We start from the raw sequence: 17,222 nt of genomic DNA, 5'->3' as shown, positions 1-17,222 counted from the left end.
AAAGAGCTTTAATCTTCTTTTTTAATTCAATCTTTGTATGCCTTACAAAATGATCAGCACAATAAGTCTAGTTAACATCTGTCACTATAGATAGTTAGTTTTTTTCTTGTGATGAGAACTTTGGGATCTACTCTCTTAGCATCTTCCAGATATGCAATACTGTATTAATTATATTCACCTTGTAGTACGTTACATCCCCATGACTTATTTATTTTATAACTGGAAGTTTGTGCCTTTTGATCCTCTCACACATTTTGCCAACCCTTCCACCCCCCTACCTCTGGCAACCACCAATCTGTTCTCTTTATCTGTAACCTTGGTTTTGTCTTTTCGTTTTTTGCTTGCTTATTTTTTTACATTCCACATATAAGTGAGATTATATGGTATTTGTATTTCTCTTAGGATATTGGCCTATTTCATTTAGGATAATGGCCACGAGTATCATCCATATTTTCACAAATGGTAAGATTTCCTTCTTCTTAATGGCTGAATAATATTCCATTATATATAGAGTATTCTAGGATTTTATTCTATATTACTGTTCTAGGTAAATACTTTAAATCCCTCAGTCATTCTTATAATAATAAAAGCTTAGACTTTTCTTTGGGAGCAAGTCTATTTTTCAAGTCAAAATACAGAAAGCTGAAGCTCTAAACAGAACATAAGTTTAAAGTTAAATTTTATCATGTTAGGGCCAACAAACCTGATGGTTTCTCAGTCTTTAGAGAGGTTTGGTGGAAAAAGCTCCACAGTGAATTAATTTTATTACTTAGGATTATAATATCTCTACTCAGGGTGTTTCTGGAATGTTCACGAGCATGAAATACTTAGAAATGTCCATCTGGCTACATTTTATCATATTTTTCTCTTTTCACTATTCGTATTAAACTAAGTGCTCTGGATACTTTATAATCTCTTTCGGAATTACAAATCCTCCTGTGAAAACTTTTGAAGTAGAACTTCTCCTTTATATAGAAGGAACTCATGGTGGAAAGTCTCTGTTCTTTATTGTTGGCAGCTACCAGGCTTTTTGTCACCTTCCACATGTGAGCTTTTCCCTAAAAATTCTGCTATACATGCCTTCAGATACTGCCCTGTGCTCATATTGCCATTGTAATGTGCAATTGTATTTGTCTTCCATCAGCATTTTTTTTGAGGAACCTCTATACTGTTTCCCACAGTGGCTGTGAAGCTGAGGGTAGCCATTAGTTACAGCCGCTAAACTATAACTTGCTTAGGAAACAATGAACTGTAACCTGCCTTCACTGATCAAGTTTGCTTTAATTATTTTTACAAAAACTTGCATGTCCTCCAAGCATCAGGTACCCTAAACAATAAGAAATTTGCCCAAGTCATTTTTCAGGAACTGAGATTCAGCCGTGTCTAGTTCAGGCTTGAGCCAGTTAAGACTGGTTGAGACCACTGACCTTCCAGCTGGTCATGAATGAGTGTCTGATTGGTGACCTTTTGGTGCCAGAGGGCCAAAAACTCCACCCTCAGAACATGCTAACATCCATGTTCATCCCATGAAGGAGCTCGTAGTTTAGGTGCAACTGTTGCCTCTGCGCAAACCAACAATCACCTCATCTTTTTCTTATCTTCAGTCACCTTTCCCCCATGCTCCCCAGCCTCAGCTTTATCCCGTAAATACCCCCAGCCCCAGGCCTTGGGGGAGGCAGATTTGAGATTTGTTGTTCTGTCTTCTGGTTTGACTGACTTGTGAATAAATCTTTCCTCTGCTGCAAAACTCGGCAATCCCTGCGTTTGGCTTGCTGTGTGTCAAGTAAATGAATCTGGTCCGGTAACAGTTGTACCAATTTATATTCCTATCAGCAATGTACAAGGGCTCCTTTTCCTCCACATCCTCCACAACATTTATCTTTTGTCTTTTTGATAAAAGCTATCCCAACAGGTATGAGGTGACACCTCGTTGTGGTTTTGATTTGCATTTCCCTGATGATTAGTGATGTTGAGCACCTTTCATATGTGTGTTGGCTATTTGTATGTCTTCTCTGAAGAAACATCTATTCAGTTACTTTGTCCGTTTTAAAATCAGGTTATTTAGGTTTTTTGCCATTGAATTTTAGGAGTTCTTTATAATATTTTGGATATTAATCCTTGGTCAGATGTACAGTTTGCAAATGTTTTGACCCTTTCTGTAGGTTGCCTTTTCATTGTGTTGATTATTTCCTTTGCTGTGCAGAATTTTTTTAGTTTGATACAGTCCCACTTAATCTGATTTTACTTGTGCTTTTGGTGTCATATCCAGAAATCATTGTAAGAGCCAATGTCAAGAAGTGTTTTCCTTATGTTTTCTTGTAGGAGTTCTATGGTTCCAGGTTTAATGTTTAATTTTAAGTCTTTAATCCATTTTGAGTCAGTTTTTCTGCAGATGATGTAAGATAAGAGTCCAATTGTCTTCTAACAGCATTTAATCTATGGTCTTTAGACTAAAAACTCCTGTTACAATGGCCCTAAAGTAAGCTGTGGGATTTTATAATTATATTTTATGTTATTTTTAAACTATCTTTTCCTCCAAATCCACTTACTATCAATAAGACTTCTTTATATTGGTTGAAGTTTTGTGTTGATCAGTTCATATTAAATGTTTACACATTTTCCCTCCTGTTCTCTTTCCAAATATTTCTTTATTATCATAGTCTTCTAAACTCCAAGATTAGATTCTTTTTTTCTTTTTAAATCGTGCAGTTTTCTTTTTAAAAGCCAAACCTAAATTCATAGAGTCTTTGATAAAACTTTGAGTTAATCTTGGTCAGTTGCTCAAAAAATCATGGTGAAATACATATAACATAACCATTTTATCTATTTTTAAGTATACAGTTCAGTGACAATAAAGATATTCACAGTGATGTACAATCATCACTGATTAACTTAAAAATAATAGTGATACCAGTTACTGAACTCCTCCCATGTGTATTTATTTCATTCATTTTTCAAAGCCTGAGGTCACAATTGGTCCTCTGCCCCAGGTCATGTGACTGGGAAGAGGCAGAACTGGGTTCCAACCCACATCTTTCTGACTGACTCAAAATCCTGTGTTCTTTTTAAAAAATTTATATAAGTTTAAAACTTATATTAAGATAATGTGTGCACATAGTTGAAAAATAAAATAGAAAACAAAATAATAAAAATAATGGAGGAAAATTAAACAATAATTTGTTGATGGCCTTAATGTAAGGAAGATCTTCTGAAGATATCAAAAGAAAAGGACAAAAAGGTAATATAGTGATAAGTTTGACTAAATTAAAATTTTAACATTTGTTTGATAAAAAAATGCCACAAACAAATATAAAGAAATGGATAGACTGATAAAAAAATATTTGCACTGTATATAGCAGGCGTAAGTTTATAAGTATGAATATATTTTTGTGTATAAACATATCTCTCTATCTTTCTGCCTATCTATCTATCTATACCTCCTTTACATCAATAAGAAAAAGACAAAACTCAACAGAAAAGTAGGCAAATGATATGAGCAAGCAATTCATTGGAGATGAAATACAAATAGTCAATAAACTTACGAGAAGATGCTAAACGTCGCTGGTAATCAGGGAAATGAACGTTGAAACAAAGATAAGATACAACTTTTCAGCAAACAATTGATAAAAATTAAGAAGTTTACTGCATCAGGTCTGGTGAGGTTATAGGAAAACAGGTGTTGTCTTACATTCCTGGTGAAAGTATAATTGGTAAAACAACTTCGAGGGTAATTTGGAAATTCATATTCCTCATGACCCAGCAGTTTGGCTTCCATGTATCTATGCTAGAGAAGCACTAACACATATATGCAAATTCACAAAAAGGGATTTATTGCATTATTTTTACAATGAAACATTGAAAAACTAATGTATCCACTGGAAGTAGAATGGCTAAAGAAACTGTAGTGATGTTGTACAATACTATGCAGCATTTTAAAACGTGGTATCTTTACGTATACTAGGTGATGTGCATTTCAGTTTATCCAGGAAAGCCCAGGTTTATACTTGTTCCTCTATTCACACTCAAAAGTGCCACATTGGATGGCTCTCCAATCTATTCTGAGGTGGGAGGAGAAAAAAGCAGGAAAACCCAAAGATGCAGAGATAAAGCACCACAAACTGGTGCTTGAAATAACAGGAATTTATTGTCTCCCAGTTTTGGAGGCTAGGAGTTCAATATCAAAGTGTCACAGGGACCACGCTTCTTCTGAGAGCTGTAGGGGAAGCCTTCCTTTTCCCAGTGGAATACTCTTCTTAGCTTTTGGTGGCCCCAGATGTTCTTTGGCTTAATGGCAATGTAACTCCAATCCTCTGTCTTCACATGGCGTTCTCCCTGAATCTTCACATGGTCTTCCCTCTGTATGGTTTACCTCTACGTCCAAATTTCCCTTTTTATAAGGACACCAGACATTGGATTAGGATGCACCTTAAGGACTGTGATTAGCTGTAAAGATTCTATTCCCAAATAAGGTCACATTATTTGGGAATGTAGGTACTGGGACTTCAACACATCTTTTTTTGGGGGGGGGGGGGTAGGGAGGGGATGCAATTCAGCCCATAGAAAATAGTAGACCATATATAGAAGCACACAAGGAAACACTATCATACATTTTCAATAGTTTATATGTATATATCTAAACACAGATGAAAATATTTAAGGATATACACACTGAACTGATAAAATAGTTTCTGCTGCTTGTGGTGGAAACCCATAACAGATTTTAGCCTTCAGCCTTCTCTGCAATGTTCCATTTTTATAAGAAAATACATTACTGGAGAAATTTTTAAAAATCAAATAGTACAGAAGAGTTTTAATGAAAAGCAATGGAACCCTGCCCTACCTTTCTCTACCTCTTAGTCCCATTTCCAGAGGAAATCATTTTTAGCTCTTTCTCCTAGTGGTGACCTTCATTAATTTAAATAACACACTTAAGGAAATATAATAATATCCACCTTATAGGATTATTGAGGGGCATAAATGAATAACTACATATCAATAACTTAGCACTGTATTTCGCACATTAATACCTTTTTTAAAGTTGAGGTATAATTGACATACAAAATTGTGTTAGTTTCACAAGTACAACATAAAGTGATTCCATATTTGTATATATTGTGAAATGTTCACCACGATAAGTCTAGTTAACATCTACCACCATACATAGTTACAGAAATTTTTTCTTGTAGTGAGAACTTTAAAGATCTACTCTCTAAACAACTTTCAAATATGCCAGACTGCATTATTGACTATAGTCACCATGCTGTACATTACATCCCCATGACTTTATCTGTTTTATAACTGGAAGTTTGTACCTTTTGACTCCCTTCACCCATTTTGCCCACTTGCACCCCATTAACACTTAAATAGATTGGCTTTTCAGTATTTTCATTGTACCATTTTTTGTCACTGATCAATTTTAGACATTATTTATTGACTTCAGCGGTGATAAATGAGGATTTAGAGCTTTTATATCACCCTCCCCTCTCTCGTCCTCTCGATTGCTTAATCTTTGCAATCACTGATTAACTCAGTTTGAAGTTCTTCCAAGTTGTTCTAATTCTCCCATTGCTTCTGCTTCAGGCTCACCAGAATCTAACAGACTCTAGTCAGAACTGTTGCAATAAAATTGCCTTGGTGGTGGAGAAGTGGTTTTTCATTTCTTGCCAAGGCTCTCCCTTTCTTGACCTTTTCTCTTATAAACTGAACTAGCGCATTGCTGTGCTTCCATTCTTACACGTTTCCCTCCAGCTTGCAGAGATCCAGTTCCAGGATGCGGCCCTGACCGTCACTGTCAACAGTATTTGTGGATAGGTTGAAAGCTCTGTTAGTGTTGTCTTTATAGCAGAGGTATGTTTTATTTTAGTCTTCCAAAGTTAAAAAGAGCTCCCTGGGAAAGCCTACTCACAGCCCACGAGCCATTTTATTCTCCTGTTGGCTACTTAGTGAATTTGATGTCGCCAAATTGAATGGTGTGTTAGCTTCCCTTTGGGTTATGATTTTACTTATGACTGTAAAACTGTGAGCAAAGAAGAACAAAGGGCATTGCTCACTACCCAGGTAAACAAGGATTCACCCACTGCTGACCGAGAGTGCCCTCTGGGCTCCAGGCAGGAAATTAAGGTGACAACAGGATGGAGTACTCTTGCTCCAGACATTCTTGCACCCAGGAAACGAAGATGAGACGGGGTGCTCTGTGCTTTGGACACATAGGCCCCTTAGATGGTTAGATGTACATCTCAGGAAGAACTTGAATGATTCTAGCTTCTTTCACCAAGATGTATACCTGACTACATATTCCCTCATCAAAACTCACATATAAACTGGTTTCTCCCCACACCTCTTTGGAACAGCTTCCTCAGAGCTACTAGGTCATAGTCCTCAGTAAGGTCCCTGAATATAACTTAAACTCACGACTCCTATGACATGTGGTTTCCTTCAAGTCAACAAGAATTTAGTTACAATTACCATCATCCTGACCCACAGGGCTACCCTGCTTCCACATTAACTCCCTGCAGCAAGAATGAACAAAAGCCTTTTTTGGTTTCCTTCAGATAGAGTTGAAACAGACTGAAAATTTTTAGATGACTTTGGAAATGGAAATAAGCATGGAGTATGAGGAATATCAGCAGTCTGGCTGACAAAGAAGAGATGTCATATTTTGCAAGCCAGAGGTTTATATTCCTTTCACATCCAGTCTGAGAGGTTTACTGTATTTCCCCCTAAACGAATAGCATTAAGTGGCCTTAAAAATAGCCTCTCATACCTGAAGGGATCTTCTTACAGTAAAGATCTAGTAGTGTGATATTATGATGCAGCGGTCATATATCAGAATGGTCCACAAAGAAAGAGGAAGAGTATTCCTTCACTGTGTACATCTCAAGTCAAGTGAATAGCATCAAGGTAAAAAAATAGCATGTCAAATACCCAACAGCACAGAGAGCTTGGTTTCTGACATCTCCCTCCACCTTGCAAGGAAGTGCGGGTAGTGCAGAAGCAGTTGGTGCGGAAGAAATAGCACTCAACTAAGCTTTCCGTGACCTGGATTCTACTAATCATTCCTCCAATTATTCAAGTAGAGCTCTCTGACCTTGGGAAAGTCAACTTTTCCGACTCTCAATTTCCTTATCTAAAAAATAGGCATAGTAATATTTACACTACCTATCTCTCAGGGTTGTTCAAATAATTGTCAAAGCAACAGTGTATTCCAAACATAGTCAAAGTTTACTTCAGTCTGGCTCAAGGGAACTTGAGGAAAGTCAATTCACAGATTCCTTTTTTTTTTTTTTTAAAGATAACCAGTTGTCATACAGATGTTCTTTTTTTTTTTTCCCCCTCTGCATCGGTAACTTTTATTTATTTATTTATTTTTAAATTAATTGATTTTTTGAAGAGTGACATTTATATACTTAGTTCTTTTGTGTGTGTCAGGGGAGATAATCAGGTTTATTTATTTCTTTATATTTAGAGGAGGTACTGGGGATTGAACCCAGGACCTCATGCATGCTAAGCACGCACTCTACAACTTGAGCTATACCCTCCTCCTACACATAGATTTCTTTCATAGACATTTTTTTCTAACAAGAATACATAGTTAGATCACCTTTTTAGGCTAAATACAAGGGGAAAAAAATCTAAGAACAATTTATTAGGCTTCTCATATGCAAGTTTACTCTTTATAAAATGGGGTAGGGAAATCTAATGTTTATACAGGCTCTTTATTTGAAAACATCTTATTAGGGTTCAAATATACAGTTAACCCTTGAAAACCACAGGGTTAGGAGCACCAATCCCTCACAGAGTTGAAAATTTGTGTATAACTTTACAGTTGGCCTTCCATATCTGCAGTTCTGCATCCTCAGATTCAACCACTTGCAAATCATGTAGTACAGTAGAATATATTTACTGGAAAAATTATGTGTAAGGGGATCCATGCAGTTCAAACTTGTGTTGCTCAAGGGTTAACTGTATACAAAATAAAAAAAAAAGCAACACAGTAGAATGACCCAGTATATATCACCTTGCTTCAGTGAGTATCAACACAGAATCAATCTTATTCATGTACACTCCGATCAACTCCCACTCCCAAACAGGATAATTTTAAAGTGAATTCCAGATTTGACCTATAGATGTGCAGGAGATCAGAATATACCACCCCCAAATATGCCACTCTGGAATAAGGATTATTTTGAGTTGAAGGCAGACACAGGATAAGCTCACAGCCATCCTCTTACCTTCCTGAAAACATCATAAATCTCGCCTTTGAGGCACCCTCCTCCCCTACTTCCCATACAAAGAAGAGAATAACAACCTTATCACCCAAGACAAGATGTGCTAAAAAAGTCTACATAAGCAATCTTACCAACGAGCCTTTACCTACCACTAGTTTCCCTGTATATTTGTCTTCCTACAATTTGCCACTTCTTGAAGCTCCAAGTCCCTTTCCTTTGTCTTGTCAATTCTCTTTAAAAGTATCCTCTTCTGGAAAATGGTAATAAATGCCTCCAAGCCTAGCCATTTCTTTGAGGTTTTCTCTTCTTTCTATGAAGTCCCTTCATGCCATGTAAAACTTTTAATATCAAATAAATTTGTATGCTTCCTGTTCCTACTGGAGAACCTAAGAGAACAGAGGAAAAATTTTCTCCTATACAGAAACTTGCATTTGACGTTGTAAGACATCTTCTCTTTCTTTTTTGTCTCTCTCTCCCTCTCTCTGTCTCTTCATTTTGTCATTGATGTTGAAGAACCCAGGTTGCTTGTATTTGTATAGAATTTCTCTTGTTCTGGATTTTGCCAATTGCATCTCTATGTTTTTCTCCCAACATGTTCTTCAATTCTCTGAATTTCTTGTAAACTAGTAGTTAGATCTAGAGGCTTGATCAGATTCACGTCTGATTTTTTTTCCCACAAAATACTTTATTGGTGGTAATATATACTCTCTGTTGAGTTACATCAAGAGGCATGTAATAATTAATGTTCTCACTTTTTGTGATGCTAAGATTGATCTTTGGTTTCTGGTGCTATTGGCCTGACCCATTCATTATAAAGTTTTCCACCAACTTTCCACCTAATGGTTTTAGCAGCCTTTGAGGATCATCTCCTAGATCCATTATTTCATTAAGGGATGTGTAGTGATGTTGTAACTTTATCAATTTTTCTATATTTAAAATCTAGAATTCTTCTCCCCATATAATTTCTCTGAGAGGCAGGATAACTTTTTGCTAGCTGTATAAAATTAAACTTATTATAACTTTGCATAGTTTCGGTGTTTTAAAGACGATGTAATTTAGAGAGTAGAAGGGTGACAGGTGATTAACAAAATCTGGAGAGTAGTTACTGAATCAGTTACTTTGCCTAACACCATGCTAACACTTCGCCTTTCCCCCTTTTATTCTTTCCTATTTATTTATTTAAATTTAATTTTACTAAGGTTTCATTTTTAGAGCAGTTTTAGGTTCCCAGCAAAACTGAGCAGTAGATAGAGAGTTCCCATATACCCCATACTCCCCCACATGCATAGCCTCCCCCACAACCCCGCTATCAACACCCCCACCAGAGCGGTACATTTGTTACAACTGATGAACCTACACTGACACGTCATTATCACCCAAAGTCCATAGTTGATTTTAGGGTTTGCTCTCAGTTGCTTTGATATGTTATTAAAATCTGCTGCTTGATTTTTTAAAAGCTTGTTATTATCTAAAATCTTGGAGAAGAGAAAAACACATGGAAGAAAATACAAATCACCTGCACCCTCACTCAGGGAAAGACCACAGAAATAATTTGGTACATAGACTTCCAAGTCTTTCTGTTCTTCCTCCCTTCTCCCTTCCTCCCTTCTCCCTTCCTTCCTTCCTTCTTTCCTTCTTACTTTCTTTCCTTCTTTCCTTCTTTCTTTCCTTTTCTTTTCTTTCTTTCTTTTCTTTCCTTTTTTTCTTTCTCTCTCTGCTTCTTTGTAATAGTTTTTCACCTGTTTTCATCTTCCTTTGTTGTTTTCTGACAATCTTTAGTGGCAGTACAGCGTTTCATTGCATAGATATAATACAGTATATTTAAGCAACCTCAGTGTTGGTTTTGCAGTTGTTCCTGCTTTTTTGGCTATTGTAACTATTGCTGTGATTTTTTCTTAACTCTACCTATGTGATTGTTTAAGTTTGTGCATACTATTTTTTCCATAACCTAAACTTCTATGAGGAGAATGTTTGGGTCAAATGTGTAAGTGACCTATTTCAAACTGAACTGATTTATACTCCCACCAATGCACTAGCACTTTTATAATATTAAGCTTTTATAAAAAGAAGTAGGAAACAGCAACTACTGGTCATGCAGCTGACAGCTTCTGTAGAAGCTAAATGGATATTGCTTCTCATTTCCAAGGAATGGATGCTCACCAGTCTAAGGGCTAATAATTTCTAAAATCAAATATTCCAATAGAAAGCAAGACTTCAGATTGCATATTTTATTGCTAAATCTCATCTAGAATGATTTAATTCAAGTATTTATGAGCAATGAATAATGAATTGAATGTAATAAAGAGTTATTTCTCTTAATGATTGATACTTACATAAAAGAAGGAAAATATTCTCAGAGGATAAAGTGTGATTGGACCTTATGATTTTGACATGAATTTTTTTTCCCTAGGCAACAAATTGTAGGATATCATGCTTTTGCAAGAACTTTTCCTCTTTTTACTCTGAGGTAGCAATGATGTTGCGGAGGGAGCCTGAAATAATGGAAAATTTTTAGAAAGATTTCCAAAGATAAAAGATTATTCAAGGTGTAGCAACATTTAACACAGAACTACTCAGCACCTACCAGGTTCAAGGTCCTGTGCTGGCAAGTAGGTGTAGTGAGACAATTAAACTGAGCTTCTGACCTTCATAATCTAATGAGAAGACAATTAATCATGATACAAAATAAGTGACATTGGACTTCTGGAAAGGAGAATAATTCTTCTTGCGAGGCCAGTATGAGAGGAGGCGGGGCTGCTCAAGAAAAACTTCACAACTTTCTAGGGCATCCAGTCATTAAAGTGTGATTTACTATGATTATAACATTAAAAATGATTTACTATGATTATAACATTAAAATAGGACAGAGACGTTGTTCCCATGAGATTACTTTTCAGGCTGGAGAGCAATTAAGAATACATATAATCATAAAGATACGAACTGATGTTATCTTTGCAAAAATCAAGTGAATAATATAGAAAAATTTTCGGGACTGGTAATACTTTTTCCTCGTAATTTTAACAGTGTTCCCCGCATTGTCTCTGAGCTTCCTGTATGGCTGTCGAGAAGCCTACTTTTTTTTTTCTCTTTGAAGCTTTAGAAGGTCTTTAGAACTTCTCACCACAGTAGCCATAACACCACTCTTCTGGCAACCCATTTTTCCAGGATAACATTTTTTCCCTCAAAAACATTCCAAATAAATGTCCTATAAGCAGCAGCATTTCAATGTTACAGGTTCAGACAAAGACCCGCTCGTCAATTGACCTGACACAACAGTTTCCAGTTAAAGAGCACCATGTGGAACAAATCTGAGCTGTGCGCTGTGCTTGACTTTTGAATTGCATGTGATTTCATGTGCATTAAGGGAGAGGGATTCTTCAGTCTGTTTTGAAGTGCTTTTCTATTTAGCCTTCATTTTGCCCTAAAGGGCTTTTTGCATTACAACTTTATTTTTTAAGAGCCTTCCGAATGCAAAGTTGTATGAACCTCCAAAAGGTTCCAATACTAGTTGGGAAAAAATGGTGCAGAAAGAAGGTGTTTGTGTGGCAAACAGAATGAAAAGGTAGAAAAAATAAAACACTTTAAATATTTTTAAGGGAGAGCTCACCATATTGTGTGTAGAAGTTTTGCAAGTTATAAGAAGATAAAGAAAAATTCTGTATCAGTCATACGTGCTGGGAAATCGATCCTGCCCATACAAGGAGCTTCTTCTATTGTCAGTCTCCAGAAAAAAGAGATTATTATCAAGTGCATCTCACTCTGGTCTTGAATGTCTGTCTGAAGGTCCATTAGGGCCCTCTTCACTACCTCCTCAGAAAGATTCCCCAGCTTCTTTCTCCACCAACCACAACCAGGTCTTTAATTCATCATTTGGCAAGTACATTTCATTTTATATACAAATCATGTTTATAGATTTTTAAGTTGTTTATTACTTATATACATTTATTTGTATTATTTATTTATTTTTCTGCAAAAAACTATATGGGATCTTGAGTTGAGATTCGTCAAAGCATCATAATTTTTCACCTTTACAATTGATTAAAAAACAGTTTTTAAAAACAAATTCTTAATCAACACCAGTGTTTGGAGGCATGAATTAAAGATGTTAAACAAAAGGATAGTTGTAAATGGTGTTTCTCAGACTCCATGGGTCTAAGTCCCAATTGGGGTCTTGAACTAGAAGTCCCTGAGCCTGGCTACCTGCCATCCTGAAGGGCCAGCTTACTGCTCCTTAAGGGAGTGCCCTTAAGCTAGAATAATCAAATATTTACTGTCTAGTATGAAACTAGATACTTTCAACAGTGAAAGAGGAGCTATTAATAATTACATCAGGAAAATTGGTGGACACTGAGACTGCCCCAGGCAGATGAGGGATGTCTGGGATGTACTGTGAGTCCATCTTTACCTGGAGTCAGTGATGTGCTGGTACATGTCTGACTGGCTTGAGGGTAGGGAAGTTGGGGCTGTGTCCATTTATGTGTTTGCTGATTTCCATGGTGGAAATATTCTGACCATGGCCAATTTTAAGCTACTAATGGTTTAACAACCAACTCGCAAGGTTCCTGAAAATTCAGCAATTAGTTCTTGTTAGCCAGTACAAGCCAGCTCTATCATGCTGATGCCTGGAGTCCAGACATGAATTCCAGCTCAGAGTGGAATACAGTTTCCCTTTACCCATATCCTATATTCCTGTTTTCCTCCCTGGATCGACTTTTCCCCACAGACTGGAGATTCTATGACCCTCAGTGGAATCCCCACCGTCAGCCACAGATATGGTCTTGCTTTTTCATTTCTCCAAACACAGTTCGTTTATTTATTTATTTAATCTATTCAAGAACCATTCAGTGTGTTTTCTATATGCTAGGTATTGTGGTACATAAGAATAAAGTAAGCCAACATTAGTAGTGCTATCAAAGTTCAGGATATTCAGTCTTGAATAAAACCATTCACCATCAACAGTCCAGTCTATACCAAATAGCACCAAGATCCATGTAGTCTCTTAGACAGTTTCCTCTTTAGCATGAAGGGGTGACCAGGCCTGCACATTGTTTCAGCATTCTTCAGGGGCTCTCTGATTTTCTGCAGGCAAGTAACAGCTTAAATGATAGAACTACAAAGAATATGGAGAAGTGATTGCATGGGACAATTCGAATCTAGGAAACAAACATTTCTCTAAATGAAAGTCTAAAGGAAACATAATATTCAGATACATAATTCTGCCCAGCATTAAGACAAATGTTATAAAATTATGAAGAGCAATTTTAGCTCCTAGGCCACAGCTCCATTCCAAAAAAGCTCACTACTTTGCATTTGCACATCTAAAGCAAAATTTGAGTGATTTTCCTGGAACTCAGGGATGATTGACCTTGATGTAAATCAAGCCTTTCCTTCTAGGAGATAGATGATTGTTTATATATTTTAAGTGACAACTGTTTCCAGTTTTCACTGTGTATTCCTGCTGTGCCCAGCCTTAATATAGCTCACCTTCCTACACATCAAAACCAATTCTTTTTCTCAGTCCTTAATGCCGTCCCAGGTGTTTGGACACTTGGCACTAGACTACAAAGAGAAGTCAACACAAATGCTGCCCGTGGGAAGCCCACACTTCTGTTGGGGAGAGAGATACAATTATATATACAATTAACTATAATAAAAAAAAAGATTGAGAAAAATAGAGGCACAAACCAGAGACAGACTTAATGTTCATGATACAGACCAAAGACATAAGGGTTATAAATTAATTTTCTGCTAGACATTAGCATCTACATGCCATCTGCTATGACTGCCTCCTAACACGCACATATACACTTTGAAGTTTGCACCAGGCCCATGTAGCTCCTGTTCAAAAATAGATAATTTCATTTTTTAAAATCACAATTGGATTTTTTATGGAATTTGGTAAACTGAATAAAAAATGTATGTGGATAGTGATGTGATAATTTTTCTGCTTCCTGCTTGTTTAAAGTTTACATTATAGGTCTTGACTAGAATATGTATGTGAAAAAATGTATTTGTATTCTTATTCAACTTGCTTCTGAGAAGTAAACTCCTTAAATACACTATGGAATATAGTAAAGATACTTCATTTTCTCATTAAAAAAAGTATATGGAATAGTAAACATAGAAGAATAGTCTAAACAAGGGAGGGTGAGGTGGGGGCAAAACAAGTGAAGGGGATTAAGAGGTACAAATCTCCAGTTATAAAAGAAATAAGCCACAGGGATATGAGACGCAGCATAAGGAATATGATCAATAATATTGTAATCACTTTGTATGGGGACAGATGGTTGCTAGAGGGATCATGGGGATCATTTCATAATGTATGCAAATATCAAATCACTATATAGGATACCTGAAACTAACCTAATGCTGTATATCAACTATATTTCAGCATTAGGTTAGTAAATAAATTGAAAATAAATTGTGAGTATATCTGCTCAAGTTATATTCACATAAAATAAAAAATAAAAAATAAAAAATAAACATGAGAAAAAAAGAAACTGTGAATATATTTGCTCAACAAGTTATATTCACATAAAAAAGACTAGTCTTAATAATTTGAAAAGAGAAATAAAAGGGAGAGTGGATTTACCCTCTTAGATAGCAATACATATTATAAAGATACAGAAATTAAAATAGTATTCAGGAATAGACAAGTCAATCAACAAAACAGTATCTGAAGCAGACCCACGCATATGTGGAAATCTGATATAAGCTGCAGGTGGCACTTCAAATGAGGAGGAAATGGATGAATCATTTAATGATTGGTACCACTGGTCATCCATATGGAAACAAGAATGAATTGGGTTTCCTGCCTCTCGTCCCTCAAAATAATAAAACATCCATGTCACAGAGTTGTTACTATATTATGTGGTTGTTAAAAAGAATGAAGTACATTTAAGTGTAAAAACATGAAAAGATCTTCAGACTGTAAAGTAAAGGGGACAAGTTACAGAAAAAAAAAGTCTATACAGCATAATCCTACTTATGTGTGCTTGGGATTTGGGGGGTGGGAGGATTACAAAGCTAAAGCTCCAAATACATGTGTCTCTGAATACACATCTCTGAATGTATGCAAAATACACAGGAAAAGTGTCTAGAAGTATATCCAACAAACTGCCACCATGGTTACCAGGAGAAGATGCGTTGGCACAGGGTACAGTTTATGCAGGAGCAATTATACTTCATTCCAAACTTCTATAATGGCTTAATTTAAAAATAAATAATACTACAAAACAGTCATGTGGAAAAGGTTGTAAAAATTAAAAATCACTAGCTACTGTGGAAAACAGTATGGGGATTCCTCAAAAGACTAGGAATAGACTTACCATATGACCCAGGAATCCCACTCCTGCGCATATATCCAGAAGGAACCCTACTCCAGAAAGACACCTGCACCTCAATGTTCATAGCAGCACTATTTACAATAGCCAAGACATGGAAACAGCCTAAATGTCCATCAACAGAAGACTGGATAAAGAAGATACGGTATATTTATACAATGGAATACTACTCAGCCATAAAAATGATAACATAATGCCATTTGCAGCAACATAGATGTCCCTGGAGAATGTCATTCTAAGTGAAGTAAGCCAGAAAGAGAAAGAAAAATACCATATGAGATCGCTCATATGTGGAATCTAAAACAAACAAACAAAAACATAAATACAAAACAGAAACAAACTTATAGACATAGAATACAAACTTGTGGTTGCCAAGGGGGCAGGGGATGGGAAGGCACAGACTGGGATTTCAAAATTTGTAGATACTGACAGGCTTATGCAGAATAGATAAATAAGATTTACTGTATAGCACAGGGAAATATATACAAGAACTTGTGGTAGCTCACAGAGAAAAAAAAATGTTACAATGAATATATGTATGTTCATGTATAACTGAAAAATTGCGCTTTACACTGGAATTTGACACAACATTATAAAATGACTATAACTCAATAAAAAATGTTAAGAAAAATAAAAAATCATGGAATCAGTATGTAATTATTTATTAAATTAATCTGCTCAGCTAGCTTTTGCGAAAAGTCTTTTCACCTGCTAGTGTCTGGCTGAACCAGTGGTTCTCAAAATGTCTCTGATCCCCTCATGCCCTCTCAGGGGATCCATGAGGTCAATAATATTTTTAAAATACACTAATATGTTATTTGCCTTTTTTGCTCTCATTTTAAGTTTATAGTGAATTTTTCGGAAGAGGAGGAGAGTCATTAGGTTAATGAGACAGAAGACGTTAGGGGTAACAGTAAGATTTTCCATTGTGTAGCTTTATTTTATTTTTATTTCTTAACCATATGGATATGTAACTATTGAAATGTATACCTTGGAAGATAATATGCATGAAGACTTGTATAATCTTGGGATGGAAGGCATTTCTGAATATGCCGCAAAGTCAAAAGGCCATAGGAAAAAAATAAATTTGACTACATAAAAAGTTAACAATTTTGTCCAGAAGAAAAATCCACAAGATTAAAAGATGGGGGGAGCATATAGCTCTGTGGCATAGTGCGTGCTTAGTGAGCATGAGGATTCAATCCCCAGTACCTTCACTGAAAATAATTAAATTAAAATAAACTTAATTATAAATTAATCTAAAAATAAACCCAATTACTTCCCCCCAAATAAATTTTTCAAAAATTTTAAAAATGATAAATGACACATTCGAAAAAAAATTTGCAATATGGTATGTGGTAAACAATGATTCCTCTGAAAACAATAAGGAAAAAGGTGAACACCCAACAGAAAAATAGGCCAAGGCCATGATCAGGCAATCACAAATGAAACAGATGCAAATGCCCCTAAATGTATGAAGTCATGTTCTGTCTCAGCACTAATCAAAGAAATGAAGATAAAATTAATAATGACTTATCTTTTGGAGGGGTAGAGCTCAGTGGTAGAGCTCATTAGCATGCAGGAAGTTCTGGATTCAATCCCCAGCACCTCCATTAAAAAATAAATAAAAATTAATTAATTAATTAATTAA

At 35.9% G+C, this 17,222-nt stretch overlaps 1 long non-coding RNA gene across 1 annotated transcript; it reads right to left on the bottom strand.

The window, feature by feature from the left end:
• Positions 1 to 13,032: 13,032 nt before the first annotated feature.
• On the bottom strand, positions 13,033 to 16,223 carry LOC140697310 (uncharacterized). The gene is made up of 3 exons (XR_012074227.1): positions 15,557 to 16,223; positions 13,713 to 13,835; positions 13,033 to 13,338 (listed from the first exon to the last, which is right to left on the bottom strand). It is a non-coding gene; the product is annotated as an uncharacterized lncRNA (long non-coding RNA).
• Between the last annotated feature and the right edge of the window lie 999 nt (positions 16,224 to 17,222).

The sequence above is a fragment of the Vicugna pacos genome, chromosome 7 (assembly GCF_048564905.1).
Source record: "Vicugna pacos chromosome 7, VicPac4, whole genome shotgun sequence".
Lineage (NCBI taxonomy): Eukaryota > Metazoa > Chordata > Mammalia > Artiodactyla > Camelidae > Vicugna > Vicugna pacos.
The sequence above is the reverse complement of the archived record's forward strand: the minus strand, read 5'-3'. Positions and strand labels throughout refer to the sequence as shown.